At 43.2% G+C, this 16,493-nt stretch overlaps 1 protein-coding gene and 1 long non-coding RNA gene across 5 annotated transcripts in view; one reads left to right on the top strand and one right to left on the bottom strand.

The window, feature by feature from the left end:
• The window catches only part of NCAM2 (neural cell adhesion molecule 2), a 215,440-nt gene that overhangs the window by 148,339 nt on the left and 50,608 nt on the right, over window positions 1–16,493 (bottom strand). The window lies entirely within an intron of this gene.
• Window positions 113–9,947, top strand: LOC309340055. 2 transcript variants are annotated; one of them, XR_014155776.1, is made up of 3 exons: window positions 113–279; window positions 7,259–7,373; window positions 9,710–9,947. It is a non-coding gene; the product is annotated as an uncharacterized lncRNA (long non-coding RNA). The 2 variants fall into 2 exon arrangements; XR_014155777.1 differs by lacking the exon at window positions 113–279 and adding an exon at window positions 631–873.

The following is a 16,493-nucleotide window of genomic DNA, read 5'->3' as shown; positions in this document are numbered from 1 at the left end:
ATGTAGTATCAGAAATGAAGTTCTTCAGTTTTGAGAACTGTGTGGAAGAAGAGCAGGTGGCTACAAAGTTGAGGCAATGCAAATTAGACTCCTTACTCACTGGGGGGGGGGACTTTCACTGTACCACAGATGCTGTTGGACAATTGCTTACATCATCGCTGACCATTGTCCATGCTGGCTGGACCTGATGACAGTTACAATCAAACAGCATCTGGAGGGCCACAGGTTCCCAATCTCTGGATTATGCTGATGATTTTCACACTCCCTAGAGCTTCAATGGCAAGTTTGGGGAATATTTTGGAGAGTGTAGGAAATATAATCATTTAACGTGGCAGCCAAAATCCTTGCAAGTGAAAGAACTGAGAAACCCCAACTAAATCCACAGCTTTGGGATATGGGGCAGGGAACCAAGCTAATCATTAACATTTTTTGTAGGTTACCCAAAAAATGGCATAGGAGTTTCATCATGAGGGGTTTGTTGTAGTATTAATTTAAAGCTGTTCCAGGGACTCTATTTCAAATCCTAGCAGTAATACTGGGGGAGTGTTTAACCCTTTCTCAGTGTGCCATATTCCAGATCTGAAACACACCCTACTTGCAATAATATACAAGTGTGGTACAGGCACCTATATTATCCCCACAAATATGCTAATAGCAACATTTAGGAGGGGGTGACCTCACATAGGGCACAATTGGTGAACCTGTGATGTTGTTGGACTCCTCCTCCTATCAGCCCCAGACATGATAGCCAATGATTAGGGAGGGATGCAAATTGTACTGCAGCAACAAATGGTGGACCACAAAGAGAGGCAAATGTGCTTCAAAGGTTGGGAAACTGTATGCCACAGAATACAAAGAAGGGATGTGTTCATGGTGAGCTGAATTTCACTTATCAACTTTAGCTAACTAACTTTGGCTGCAGATATCTAGGTTTAAACACAATTAGGGATAATGAAACCTTAAAGTGCTGTTGGCATCTATTCTGATCATATATCTAGCTTGTCTCTTTCTTGTAATGAGTTGGAAGAAAAGTTATGTCTATGTCCCATTAAGAACAGACAGGGGGATACGTCTTTCTTAGGATTTGGCTGACTTCCAAGTAGTTTCTATTCTCTTAAAAGTGAAGAATGAAAAGGATGCAGATTTGGCATAAAGAAGTGTGAGATTTTAGGACCAAAAGGCTGTGTACACATACTGGCTTAAAATGCAGCTAGGCCATGCCTTTTTTGTCAATTTGGATGGAATCTGGTTTTAGGGAAAACACATTAAAATGCCGCATTTCATAAGGAACAATGGGTAGCTAGATATAGGATAGACACAAGAGAGGTATGCATTATAGATAATGTCCTGTGTACACTGCTCCCAAAATCAGCAGTGGGAGCACTCTGAGTAAATGGGAGTGTGGAAAATGCTAAATGGCTCAGTGGTTCATTTAGTTCACGATGCCTCACAGGGTGACAGGAGTTATGTGTAGCCTGAAGAAAATAGGATATTTTAACATTTAAAGATGATAGAACACATTTATTTTCTGTCAGTGCAGATGCTATGACCCAAACCAATAGGTTCAAAGTACAAGAAAGGGAATTTTGACCCAACATTACAAAGAATTTCATGGTGGTGTGAAGTGTCTGGCCACAAAACAGACTCCCTCAGAGGTGGCATAGGTTTTTAAGCAGAGACTGGATGGCTACCTAGAATGGGTGCTGTAACAGCAGATTTCCTGCATTGGCAGAGGAAATGGACAAGGTGCCCTTTGAGGTACAATTCAACTCTGTCGTTATACGTACACCCCCAGCTAAGGCGTGTATCTCCCAGATGCCTACCAAATGTTCATATAAAAGCCTCAGAAGAAAGGGGGGTAGACTGCTAAGCCACTGTTCAGCTATTCTTACTCTTAGAAATGCTCTCCTAAGAGAAGGTTGTTAATGTTTAGCTAAATATTCCATATAGCTTTAAACAACCATTTCTTATGCTAGAAGGCTGTCATCAAATTATAAGAACCCATGGTCAAAGCTCATTAAAGTAAACAAGCCCCTGGTGACATTGCTATCTACCAGAGTTAGTATTTTCAACAGTACACCTATTCCCAAACAGAAACAAAGGGAGCTGCCACATTGACATGATCATTACTTACGTGCTAGAGGGTTATTCTGCTTTTGTTTTGTTTTCAATAGCCAAATCAGCTTTCCTAGATTCCTCTGGCTTATTCAGTGCTTTCTTTTACAATATGCACAATACTTAAAACATAACGAGTGACTGGGGAAGCATAGTAGTGTGCAGATGTTGGCAGAAGTTGGCTTTCCCATCTTACTCAGAGTATCTTTATATATTCACTTTTAAGGCCAAGCAACATGAATATAGTGACTAGCAATGAAGGCAGGGGCTTACAGAGAGTACAGAGAGGGATTCTGACGAAGCTGTAATTTAATTGGATCTGGGAGCTTCCCAGAGGTGAATTAGACAAAGGCAAAACTGTTTTGATACCAACTCCAGAAGGCCTCCTGAGCTCTGTCCCATGGATGGCTATAAGATTGTATGGTGCTGGGCAAGGTGGGGCAGAGCACTTGGAAGCTTTTGCATACTTATAGGTGTCCAGAACTTGAACAAAGCAACAGATAAAATCCAAAGGCTTGTGTGAGAGTCTAAAGTACATCAAAACACAAGGTGCTTTTCTAAAATAAGGAAAGTCAAAACAAACAACAATGGTGTTTCAACTCAGCTGAAATTAGTTGTCAGTCAGAAGCATGCTACATGAGAAGGAAAGTATAATACTTAAGGATAATAAGCTACTAATATTTGAAAGAGTAAGAAACATAGACAAAACTAATAAACCCAAGGGAACATATTAATTCAAGAATAGATTTATAGTATAGGGTCATTTTCCTATAGATGTTGGTGTGAGAACACTGCAAGGTTCTATATGTAATGTTTTCTTACATACAGATATACAGACTGAGAAAGTTGCAAGCAAGCAGGCACAGGGATGGTGCCAGTTTCAAAACAGCATTTGACACAAGACAACTGCAACAACCGTGAAGCAAATACCGTACATTGCAAAAAAAATAAATGTTTGCTTTCTTTTTATATTTTTTATATCCTTGTACGCACATCATGTTATGCCTTTTTAGGCAGCAGGTTGTGATGAATTCCAAGAGATTCAAATAGACCAAGTCTTACCAAGACTCTACACTTCACTATCTTGTTTATTTAAACAATTTATATGCCACTTAACCTACAATTGCCTTTAAGTGGTGCAAAAGTAACAAAACATTAAAAAAAACAGTTATAACTATAAATCAAGCTTTCATTAAAATGTCAGCTGGAATAAAAGTCGTTAGTAGTACCAGAAGTTCAACAAGAATCAGGTTAGTCTGAAACTAATTTACTCAAAGCCACCCAAAACACTTCTTAACTGAACATGCATTTCAACCAAGTCCAGCAGACATCACTGCATCCAAAGGAATCAAATGTTGTTTTAGAGTGTAGCAGTATATTGAGAAGAGATTGCATGCCTTATCCTGCCTACTTTATCAAACGCTCTTCTGTCAGATGAATTCCACAATACAGCACTTCTAAAATTGTGTTTCTCATTTAAAGTGCAATATAGATTCTTATGTCATTAAATGAGACAGGCAACCAGAGATGGGAAGGTACTGCAAAGACAAAGTATCTTTTTTAAAAAAAAGAAAAGAACATTTCTCCAAGAGATTTGATGAAGAAAATGTGTGACAGACTCATAGATCTTTCTTATTTTTCAGCGAGCTTCAGAAGTGTGGGATTTACATTGCAAAATTTAACTTTGCCTAGATAAATTCATTATTGGTACTTTCAAAATACTCCCTGATTCCAAAACAACAACCCTGTGACACGTTGAAGACAAAGAGGTTTAATGCATTGTTTAGTTGTTTAGTCGTGTCCGACTCTTCATGACCCCATGGACCAGAGCACGCCAGGCACTCCTGTCTTCCACTGCCTCCCACAGTTTGGTCAAACTCATGTTGGTAGCTTCAAGAACACTGTCCAACCATCTCATCCTCTGTCATCCCCTTCTCCTTGTGCCCTCCATCTTTCCCAATATCAGGGTCTTTTCCAGGGAGTCTTCTCTTCTCATGAGGTGGCCAAAGTATTGGAGCCTCAGCTTCATGATCTGTCCTTCCAGTGAGCACTCAGGGCTGATTTCCTTAAGAATGGATACGTTTGATCTTCTTGCAATCCATGGGACTCTCAAGAGTCTCCTCCAGCACCATAATTCAAAAGCATCAATTCTTCAGCGATCAGCCTTCTTTATGGTCCAGCTCTCACTTCCATACATCACTACTGGGAAAACCATAGCTTATACTATATGGACCTTTGTTGGCAAGGTGATGTCTCTACTTTTTAAGATGCTGTCTAGGTTTGTCATTGCTTTTCTCCCAAGAAGCAGGCGTCTTTTAATTTCGTGACTGCTGTCACCATCTGCAGTGATCATGGAACCCAAGAAAGTAAAATCTCTCACTGCCTCCATTTCTTCCCCTTCTATTTGCCAGGAGGTGATGGGACCAGTGGCCATGATCTTAGTTTTTTTGATGTTGAGCATACAGTTTTTTAATTGCCAACTTATTTGCCTTCAATACCATTAATACTGAAATAACAATTTAAGAATAAAAGAAATCTCCAAACAAGTTCCATTTAGGCCTCATTAACTTGGCTCAGGAGGCAAAACAAGAATGCCAAGCTTTGGCTTTAGATGTTCCAGGGAAAACAAACTAGTGTATTTGTACTGGATTAATCCTGGAAGTATATTTGTTTGCTTCATTGGGTGCTAAATAATCAAGAATTAAAGGTTTAAATCCTAAAAAGGGATTTTAAGAAATTGCCTTCCTTTTCAAATTTACCCATAGGAAGCTAGTCTTATGGGAGATTTATTTAATGATTTCTGTTGGCTACAGAAAACTAAGCTGACTTTTAGTTCATACCACGTACTCTGAATATTCTATTACAGTCCACTTGTATTACAGAGTCTTATGTCAACTGTTACAAAAGTAAGAGAATCAGGTATAAGATTTTTTGCCTACAAGGTTCAAAAGAAATACCCAAAACAAAATTATATATAAAAATTAATGTGAGAAAGGTCTGCAAAATAACATAGTTAAATGTAGAGGGACCAATACTAATTCAGACCAGTTCTGTGTGCTGCTGTTAAGGCAGTTCTCTTACAGACCAGCCCATGAGATCCATGAATGCATAGGTGTTGGGTTCTTGTATCAATCCCTGAATACTTCCAGTAGTGACAAAATTTTATTTAAAGATCTCTCACAAAATAAAAGGAAACCATTGGAAAGGCAGTTAATATACAACCTTTATCTATTGCAATTACCTTCTTTACCAGAAAGCTCAAGAAGGAAAAGACAGAGAAAGGGCATTGTGAAGTGGGGAAACTGTGACAAATACTCTTAAAAATAAACAATCCCACTTTTTTTTTTTTAGATAAAAGAAAAGCAAACTTGTACCCCCACCAAAAAAAAGTTTAACAGAAATGGTTCACTATCAGAAAAAGAAGTTAGAACCAAAAATTGGACTTGAGACATGTCTCATTTGGCCACTGGTTTCTTAGGCTTCAATCCTAATGTATAAAAAACTGAAGGTAGCTTCACCACCATATCCTATGCCCTGCAGGGCTTATGCCAGTGAAATAGAAGCAAAGATGGAGCAATGCTATTCTGTTGTTCTGTCCTTTTTCCTTAGTCTGCTTTCTTGCTTTTAATGACAACCAATATGAGGAAAATTCACTCTGCCCTCTGCAGGTCTGGTGTAGATTCATCCCTGCTTTGGGCACAGCAGAAAACTGGGAATGTGATGGCTCCCAATCTGCTTATAGAGCTGCTGTTCAAACGTTCCAGCCCAATGTTCCAGCTGTAGCTTTGCTATAAGTAGGGAAAGGGCAGCAGAGGTTTTCTGTAGCAGGGTGAAAGCATTCAATGTTAAAGCCCTAAGGTCAAACCTCCCAATGCTTCCTATTATGCTCTTTCTGGTACACTTTCCCAGGGACCATAGGATTGCAGAGTCTATCTGGATTCATCCCATTACGTGCAGGGAATAAATCTTTTTATAACATTATGATTTTTTAAAATAAAAAAACCACAACATTGCAATGACAGGGTAACAACAACAGGAGCATAAACACTCTGTTGACTTACCTGTTTAAGCATATCAGAATATATCCCGATGCAGAAGGTATGTTTTGTTTCATTAGGGAGAGTAAATCCAGGTGATGTGGTTGTATTCAAAAAGGGAAGGAGAAAGAGAAAGACAGAAGAAAATCAGTTAGTTTAAATTTTCATGTAGGTTGTTTGAATTTAATACACACAACATATTTTGCAGCACAATTATGCTTCATTTATACTAATAGTTTAGCTTTGTCTTACTATTCCTTGGAAAATAATAAAAGTAACATTATCAGTAACAATACTGAATCTAATTACTTAACCGTGCTCAGTCTTCTGAAGAAGGATTACTCAAGAAAAACAAAGCCTTTTAATACCAGGTACATACATAAGCAGAGAGTGGAACAGGAGATTGCATAATTGACACAGACACTCATGAATGAACACACAATATAACACAATTGTGGTACAAAATATTCAGACTTGCACATACACAAACACTATGTGGGCATGCCAAGACTGTGAGGAACAATCATGACCCCCATTCACACTTATACAATTAGACCAGTCTTCACCAATCTGATGTACTAGTTGGGGATGTAGTACAAACCATGTGAAGGCACCAGGTTGGCCAAGACTGAATTAGAACATCAGCATGGGGTTTAAAGTACTGTGCACAGCCACTCTTAGAATAAATATTAGCTCCTTCTCATTCCATTCCTTACTTCTCTTTGGGTATCAGCTGTCTTTTATGTAAAGAGCTTCCTTGGTTACAATGGGGCAACCTACATAAACAAGGCTTTGTCAGTACATTCCTTGTTTCCTTTTTTGTCTAAAAAGTGTTATACAGCAAAATCAAACACAACATAGGGAGCACAATAAAACTGCAGCTTGTGTTTGGGTTTCATCCAAATATCTAATCTGCTGACACCAAATGCTCTATCTTCGTGAATACGCAAAGGTGCATTCTTCTATTGGTAATCAATATTCCACCCTTGTTTGTAAACGTTCATTTAGTGGCAGTAAATCACTAAACAATGCAATAAAACAGTATACATATTTTAGCATATTTTAAATGAAAGGATTTCAAAGTATAAAAACCAACTTCTGTTTAGAAATACAGTGCACTACAAACATCAAAGCCACCAATTAAGAGACAGAAAAGGCTGCAATTGGGCCATGGCAGCCTAGACATTCAGCAAGGGTGCTGAGTAACTAAGGAGGCAAAACGTGAGAAATTGAACAAATGGCAAGCAGGCTGTGCCTACTTCACTTTGCACATGTTTCAAGTTATGGAGTTGCACTGTTCTACAGCAGACTTCCCATGAGAAAAATAAGGTTGTTGGAGGCAGTTGTCTCTTTCTATTTTGTGTTATGCCACACCCATTCCATGGCAGCCAATATGTAACTGGCAATTCAGAAAGCTCTCAAAATTTGAAATGTGCCCATTAGTCCAAAAAGTTTGGCAAGTCCTGCCATAAGCCAATGGTCAAGTAATCAAAGAAGAGCTCAGGAAACAAGTAGAGTGTGAGGGGAGTGTTTGCTGCCCAGGTGCATGCTGACCACATCCCAGTGACGGGGAATGGTGAACCATAGAAAAAACCACAGGATATTTGTATAAGGTTGAAATAGGCCACAACTTTTTATTGATTGCATATCTAAGTAGGTCTTCACCAAGACATTGGGTGTGTGTCAAGCAGCCCACCTGCTGCTGGATAGGGTCAACCCTGAGCTGAGAGTCACCCCTGACATGTACCAGGTGCTTTCATCCTGAAGGTCACCATTGGGAGAGATGCTATGGCCCATAACCCCCCTTGTGGGCTCCCAGACAGTGATACCCCTCCTGGACTCCTTTAATGGGGCACCCATTAAACTAAGGATCCAAATCATTGCCTTATTCGCCAAAGTTGTGACAGTGCTTATGAGGTAGGCAAAAACCTGCAGAAAGAGCAACTTATTTGCAGGGGGGAAATCCTCCCCTTCCCCCAACCCAGCAACTGTATAAACCAGGCTTCCTCAACCTCGGCCCTCCAGATGTTTTTGGCCTACAACTCCCATGATCCCTAGCTAGCAGGACCAGTGGTCAGAGATGATGGGAATTGTAGACTCAAAACATCTGGAGGGCCGAGGCTGAGGAAGTCTGGTATAAACCATAACAAGGTCATATGTTGGCGTGCCCACTTACATTTGAAAAAGCCACTTAGAGTCTAGTAAACGGGTGGTAAATCCTATGTCGGTCTTCCAAGAAGGCGTCTTTCCAAGGGTCACCCTCTTAAATACTTTGGAGGCAGACCTGGTCTAGCCCCTCCACCACTCTCCTGATTGGCCTTCCCGCCAGACCAGCGCAACCAAAAGGAGAGTCACTGGGCACCCCCCCCTTCAGCTATGATGGAAGAAGATGGCCTAGGCCAGGACTCACAGCTGCTCCAGGCAGCAAACACTGCCCACGAGGTGACCCAAGTGAACAGGGAATCTTGGATTAGAATTGGCCAAAAATAAGACAAGCCGTTTTTCAAAAACATTGGAACTGGCACATATAATTTCCAAGCTAACCTGAAATCACACTCTATCCCACCCCTCCTACACAAATGACAGTTTCACTCAGATAGAAGAAGGGACGTTTTTGGTTGTATGAAGTGTTGGCAGGCATTATGGAACATATCAGTCTTCATGGTGGTGGTTGGTAGTGGAGAGTTGCACTGCACAAAATGGATGCTTTAGGGTAAAGGCTCACCCGCTGCCAGGTACCCTTGTGGCAAATTGGCCCTTGGTCATAAACCTTGATATTAACTCTGACAAACATGAATGTCTTGTCAACACTCCCACACCTTAAGCTAGGCTAATTTGTTGAGGTTAGGATACTGGACTTAGATAGAATGCCGGAGGATTCAAATGGCTACATCATTTGCATGCAAGTATGGTGAGCTCATAATCTATGTTAAACTCTACTTGCCCTTCCCATATGTATTAACTAGTAAAGGAAGGAAAGTTCACACAATACTGTACTGGCATGATCACCTCCTAAATGAACTACTAATTTATCATCTATACTCAGCCATTGAGCTAGAATAGGAGATACAATAGAATGAGAGTCGCTGACACACTGCCTCCCTCCTACAGGGTCTCAAAGCCAATACCCTGACTACTGGTTCTCTGCCATCGTGCCAAGGTTATGAAATGTGCTTTTGATCTATTTGTTTCTTTTTTCACAAGTTGTATTGTGTGATTTTTTTTCTTAGCTGCTTTGAGTGTTCTTTAAAAAGAAAATCCGAACAAAAGAAATGGTTAGAAAAAGAGAGCCCACAGACCTAGCAATTTAGTTTGAAATTGAACATGATCTATTTTTCCAAGGAAAAGAAAAGAATCCAAGTTTGAAATCCCCCTCCCCCACTTTTTTCAAGCATCTTGGCAGGTCTCTTTACATTTCCTGTGGAAGATATTTTTCTCTAGCAGTTAATCGATTTTTCCAATAAGATAAAATAAAATAAAACCTCCTCTTAATCCGGTTACGATTGGCTCACTTGGGGTTTTTGTGGGGGGTTTTGCTTGTTTTTTGGTTTGCTAAGTTAAAAGCACATGAAGATGTCAGTACGAGGACCCTAACTCCAGAGCTACCTTAGACATCTCCAGCATCTCCACAGAACTGACACCAGGCCCATCTGCAGAAAAAAAACCTGATGGGACATGTGGATGAGGTACATGATCCATCCGCAAAAGTTCCCTCTCCTATGGAATCAGAGGGGAATATGTGGTTTGCTGACTGCTCTTAATTCTTACTGGCAAGCTGCCATTTTAGGGGGCAGAGTAGGTGGGTTAAAAACATAAAGGCAGTATATGAAAGAATCTTCTCTTATTTATTATGTGATTTGAATTATTTGGGTAGAGAGAGAAAAAGATGCTGCTGGTCCCTCCCATCATACCCAGCCTTCTTTTAGGCAACATATTCCAAACAAATGGTAGTTTCCTGTTGATTTCTGTCACATCCTGCTGGAGCAAATAATCTATAATGAGGTGTCAGGCAACATTATATTATATTTGTAAATATTTGTAATTTAATACCACAGGCAGTAATTAGTATTTAACAGCTGTCATACATGTGAGACATATAAAAGGAAAGGAAAGGAAAAAAAAACTGATTTTAAGTTGACACTGCAGTTACAGATCAGGCTAGCAGGATAATCTGTCCTATTATCATTCATTCAAGAAGGGGGCACTATCTGAAAACTCATCAGATTCACAAGAAGGAAACAATATATTAATCCTATGAAGTTTTTGCTTTTTACCTGTCAGTCTCTCATCATCGGAGCTGACTGCTGATATCTGACGTGATTTTGTGGGGAGGACCGCTCCCCCTGCAAGCCCATTCTCCACCTTGGGCCTGGGGGTGGGCCCCATACTCCACCTCAGCATATAAGGCTCCAAGGAGGCCTCGGGACATTGCTGCTGCCGCTTTGCTGTGAGTTTGTGGGGACGGCTTTTCCCCCTGCAAGCCCATTCTCCACCAGGCCAGGGGGCCGGGCCCACACTCACCACCGCCACAATTTTAAGGACACTGGTGCTGCTGCAGGAAATGTTTAAAATGTTTTTTTATATTTTAAAGTGTTTTAAAAGTGTTTTTACTTTTTACTTTGTTGTACCACCATAAACGGTGGCTTTTATCCATATATTTTTATTTTGTTTTGTTTTATTTTGGGTTGGGGTGGGATGGTTGTTGAGTGTGGTGGGGATTGGTTTTGTTTTGGTGTAATTGTTTTTTGTTTGTTTGCTTTTATATTTTGTAAATGGAGGCGAGTATGAGGCTTGGGATTCCTACTGTGGAGGGGCGAGGGAGGTATGGTGGTGGGGGCAGATATCACAGGCGAAGGGGATCAAGATACGGATATGCTCGTACAACTTCCAATCTGTGCCCCATCCTGAGAGACGAGGGTAGGGTGAGCAAGGATTACTCACCTCCGTCACTGGTGTTGTGCAATGCCAGGTCTTTAGGCAACAAAACCGCCACCCTGTGAGACTTCTTCATCTCGCAGGGGGTCGACCTGGCTTGTGTGACGGAGACCTGGGTGCGCGAAGGGGATACTGTTACCTTACGAGAGATGGCGCCCCCGGGTTTCTCCGTCCTCCACCAGTTGCGGACTGTGGGCCGGGGGGGAGGGGTGGCCTTATTAATCCGGGAAGATTGTTCTTTCAGGGCTCTACCATCGCCATCGATCCCTGGCATTGAATGTGTTGGCCTAGTGTGGGGCTCTGAGATGAGCTTGGCTGTCTGTCTGGTGTACCGGCCACCTAGCGCACCAGCAGCCACCCTGTCAGGCCTGCTGGAGGCGGTGGCCGGCTGGGCCTTGGAGTTCCCTAACCTATTGGTATTGGGGGACTTCAACATCCATGCTGATGCCACTCCCTCCTCACAGGCTCTGGACCTGGTGTCTTCCATGACGACACTAGGGCTCTCCCAGTTTGTTTTGGACCCCACACATCAAGCAGGCCACACGCTGGATTTGATCTTTGGCATCGGTATAGATGTGATCACGTTTCCTTCGATGAAGGTGCCATGGTCTGATCACTACACTCTGAAAGCCAGGATTGACGTTCCACCCCCACCCTGCTTAGGTGGCAAGCCGATTTGGGCTCGCCTGCAGAGGCTGATGGACCCTGATAGATTCCGTCAAGCCTTGCGGGACCTTTCTCCCCCTGGCGACTCATTGACTGAGCTTGTTGAGGGCTGGAATACCCAGTTCCTGGCAGCCATCAATGAGATCGCACCTAAGCGCCCTCTGTGACCCCGCAGAAACCAGGCTCCCTGGTTTACCGAGGAGCTCCGGAAAATGAAGCGGGACCTCAGATGGCTAGAGCGAGTATGGTGGGGTGCCCGTGACGGAGCTTCAAGAACATCTTATAGGGTTTTTATGAAAACCTATGAGATGGCAGTGAAGGCCGCTAAGAAGTCCTACTTCTCGGCCTCCATTGCATCCGCTAGCTCTCACCCAGCGCAATTATTTAGTACAGTGGTGCCCCGCAAGACGGAAACCCCGCTAGACGAAAGGGTTTTCCGTTTTGGAGGTGCTTCACAAAACGAATTTCCCTATGGGCTTGCTTCGCAAGACGAAATGTCTTGCGAGTTCCTGCGGGTTTCCCCCCCTTTCCCCCCCTTTTCCTAAGCCGCTAAACTGCTTATCAGCTGATCCGCTGATAAGCCACTTATCAGCTGATCTGCTAAAAGCCGCTAAACCGCTAATAGCGCTAATCTGCTAAGCTGTCAATGGGCTTGCTTCGCAAGACGAAAAAACCGCTATACGAAGAGCCTCACGGAACGGATTAATTTCGTCTTGCGAGGCACCACTGTATAATTCGGTCTTTAACATCCCTCGAAGGACAGCCAAATTTAAATAACAATTTGACACACAGCTGTGAGGCATTTGCGAGTTTTTTTGCGGAGAAGGTCCTGTTGCGCCGCCATGACCTCCCTGCCAATTTGGATACAATAAAGGAACTGGAGGCCCCTCGACTGTCCTCGGGTCCAGTATTGGACCACTTTGACCGGATATCCCCAGCCGATGTGGACAGACTCCTCCGAGCTGGAAAGCCCACCACTGGTCCTCTCGACCCGTGCCCGTCCTGGCTGATTAGAGCGTGTCCAGACGAGGTGCGGGCCCCCCTGGGGGATATCATCAATTTGTCCCTTGGCACCGGGACATTCCCAGGGGAACTGAAGGAGGCAGTGGTGCGCCCGCTTTTAAAGAAAACATCATTAGATCCCTTAGATCTATCCAATTACCGCCCGGTTTCGAATCTTCCATTCCTGGGTAAGGTGATTGAGAGAGTGGTTGCTGAACAGCTTGGTAGGTTTCTGGATGAAACATTGGCTCTGGATCCATTCCAGTCCGGCTTCCGTGCTGGTCATGGGACCGAGACGGCTCTGGTCGCCCTAACAGATGATCTCCGCAGGCAGCTGGATCGAGGTGGGTCGGGGCTGCTGATTCTTCTAGACCTATCAGCAGCCTTCGACATGGTCGATTACGAACTCCTGGACCACCGCCTTGCCGACGTGGGGATCCAGGGCACAGTCCTTCAATGGCTGCGCTCGTTTCTCTCTGGTCGGGGACAGAGGGTGGCGCTTGGGGGGGAATTCTCATCCCGCCACTCCTTGGTGTGTGGAGTGCCCCAGGGTGCGATACTTTCCCCGATGCTTTTTAACATCTTTATGCACCCCCTCGCCCAGCTTGTCTGGAGTTTTGGGCTGGGCTGCCATCAGTATGCTGATGACACCCAACTCTATCTGTTGATGGATGGCCATCCTGACTCGGCCCCAGACACACTGATCAGATGCTTGGAAGCTGTGGCTGGATGGTTACGTGGGAGCCGGTTGAAGTTAAATCCTTCGAAGACAGAGGTCCTCTGGCTGGGACGGGACGATATGGGATTGAGGGGGCAACTCCCATCTCTTGCGGGGGTGCAATTAGTGCCAGCACCATCCGTTAAGAGTTTGGGTGTAATCTTCGATACCTCCCTCTCCATGGAGGTGCAGATTGCAGCTATAACAAAGGCGGCATTTTTTCATCTCCGCCAAGCTAAGCAGTTGGCTCCTTACCTCTCTCGCCCTGACCTAGCCACTGTGATCCATGCGACGGTCACCTCCAGACTGGATTATTGTAACTCGCTCTCTGTGGGGCTGCCCTTGAGACTGCCCCAGAAACTCCAGCGGGTGCAGAATGCCGCAGCGAGACTCCTTACGGGGTCTTCACTGCAAGATCACATTCATCCAGTGCTATACCAGCTGCACTGGCTCCCGGTGGAGTACAGGATCAGGTTTAAGGTGCTGGTTTTAACCTTCAAAGCCCTATACGGCCTAGGACCCTCATACCTACGGGACCGCCTCTTCTGGTATGCCCCACAGAGGAACTTACGGTCTTCAAATAAAAACATCTTGAAGGTCCCAGGCCACAGAGAGGTTAGGCTGGCCTCAACTAGAGCCAGGGCTTTTTCGGCTGCGGCTCCAACCTGGTGGAACGCTCTGTCACCAGAGACAAGGGCCCTGCAGGACTTGACATCTTTCCACATCAATAATAGGATGCCCAGGCTCTTGGCAATATATATATCAATACAGTGACAATATCAATGGGATGATTCCAGGATTAGTCATGCTTAGGATAGAATCGCTCAAACCAATACCATTGATTTCGATTTGCCTCTCACCTGGATCCAACCCATATTTAATTTTGGGGTGGGGCCAGAGACTTAAAACTGGTCAAAGCTAGCTTCTGCATTTTGTACCAGTTACAGTTTCTGGACATTTTTCACAGGCAGCCCTACTCAGAGCTCTAGACTGGAAGTAACCAGAGTATGTAAGACCAGCCTTTCCTCAGGAATGAGAAGGGACATACTAGCTGAAGCTGAGAAAAAGTACTGCTAGTTATGACTTCTACCTGCCTATTCAGGAACAAAACTGAGTTCAGAAACACTCCAAACTACTTATTTGCTATTGTGAGAGGAGTATAATCCCATTCAGGGCAGGTCACACACATGTCCTGGGTCAGGAATCCTTTCTGCTAACAGGATTTCCATCTTGTCTGGGTAAAGCTTCAGCTTGTTAGCCTACATCTCAGACACTGGTTCAGGGTTTCCACTACACTTCACAAAGCAGTTTTATGTAACAGCTGAACAACACAGTGGCAAGATGGGTTCCTAATGAATTCCAGAATTCAAAGGCCATGGGCTGCAGATTAGTTTTCCTATATCACCTTCTTAGACCTGCCTGCCAGGCATGATCAGAACCAACATAAAATGCTACATCCATTAACAAACTCATCCAGGTAGCTCAGAAATATTGTTGATGGCATTAAGAACCACTTTAAGCTCTGTAAGATTCAACAGCGATGCACTCCACCTGACTATTGCCAGCAAAGATGAAATTGTCTGCCAAGGTGATAAAAGCTGTTTCCATTCCTGAAGCAGATCAGAAATCAAACTGAAAAGGATACAAATCCTCCAAATGATTCTGCAAGCAGCACAGTAGTGGCTATCATAGTGGTTATAGCTGCTGGTGTAGAGGCAGATTTGCAACATTGGGAGCTACAACACACTTGTTGATACTGAGTCAGTGGCTCTTCTGGGCAACTCTTTGGTGCTGCCTCTGCTGTTTGCTAGAGTTAAGGCTGCTTGCCAGATTTTGCAGCAGCTCTAGTTACCTCTGGTTGGATGTAATGCCTGCAGCATCTCACATCCAGGTTTCTATCACCAAAGTATCTACAAATTAATAGAATTAGAAAAAATGCAGACAACATGGATGTTAATTTAACTGGGATTAGTGTTCATGAGCTGATTACTTGAAATGTGTTTAACAGCATCTAAATTGTATTATGCCCAGACGTTCAGTGGGATTACAGGAACAGTTGGATGCTGAGTTGGTACCTATTTAACACTCATTTAATGGCAGATTATAAGATATTGCTAAAAAGCAAGCATTGTTTCTTAAAGTATTTGACAAAGCAGAAACTTCTGTTGTTGAACCACCCAAAATAATGTTTAAAAGACAGTGGAATTGTACATCATTTAAAATATTGTACATCTTGGGGACCTCTACAGGGGAGGGATGTTTAGCAATATAGGACCACTGAATATATATTGTGATACGTTCTGTTTGTTAGGCTATTTCCGTTCCACCTTAAAAAGAGAGCAGGTTGTTGTGTCACAGCCTGCGTATTTCCTGTTCACAGGAAGTTTCTCTTTTGTTTATTGCTTTCGTTTTCTCTCTCCGTGCCTGAACATCGAAGCAGGCAGTCATGTTTTTTCTTTGTTCTGATCAATGCTGAATAAAGCTGTAAATAATGCTCTCCTGAGTGCATCTTTCATTGTGTGAACTCTGCTGAAAGAGCGTGCACCAGCCTTGGAATGTGGCATGTTATTTCTGAGTCTCGTGTCGCTAATTGACTGATACTGTATCTACGGGAGATCGATGGATCGTCCGGAGGCGACGTGGAATCATTATGGCCTTTGTCTCCCTGGCAGTATCCCAACACTGTTTACTATTCATAACTACAACCACATCTGCACTGAGCAACTGTGCTACGTAATCCAGTTGACAGTGTATGTGTCTAAAGCCTGTCTTGACAGTGCCACTTCCTATGAAGTTTCATTCCTTCCCAAAGGCAGCTCAAATAAAAATTATCCAATATGTAGTTTGCATGAATCTCAGGCAGATTGTCCATGGTGCCAGTAGATTTTCAAATCTCTTCCCACCTGAAAGGTTGTCACGTAAGGTATAGTTGACATGTTAGTATGAGCAGTCCCAGAACAAAGTGAGTTATACCATACTCTAGAAGGCTTTGAGCCATAAATGAGTTCTAAATGTATTTT

Source organism: Podarcis erhardii (genome assembly GCF_964252035.2).
Source record: "Podarcis erhardii genome assembly, chromosome: 4".
Lineage (NCBI taxonomy): Eukaryota > Metazoa > Chordata > Lepidosauria > Squamata > Lacertidae > Podarcis > Podarcis erhardii.
Note: the sequence above shows the minus strand (reverse complement) of the source record. Positions and strands in the feature narration are given on the sequence as shown.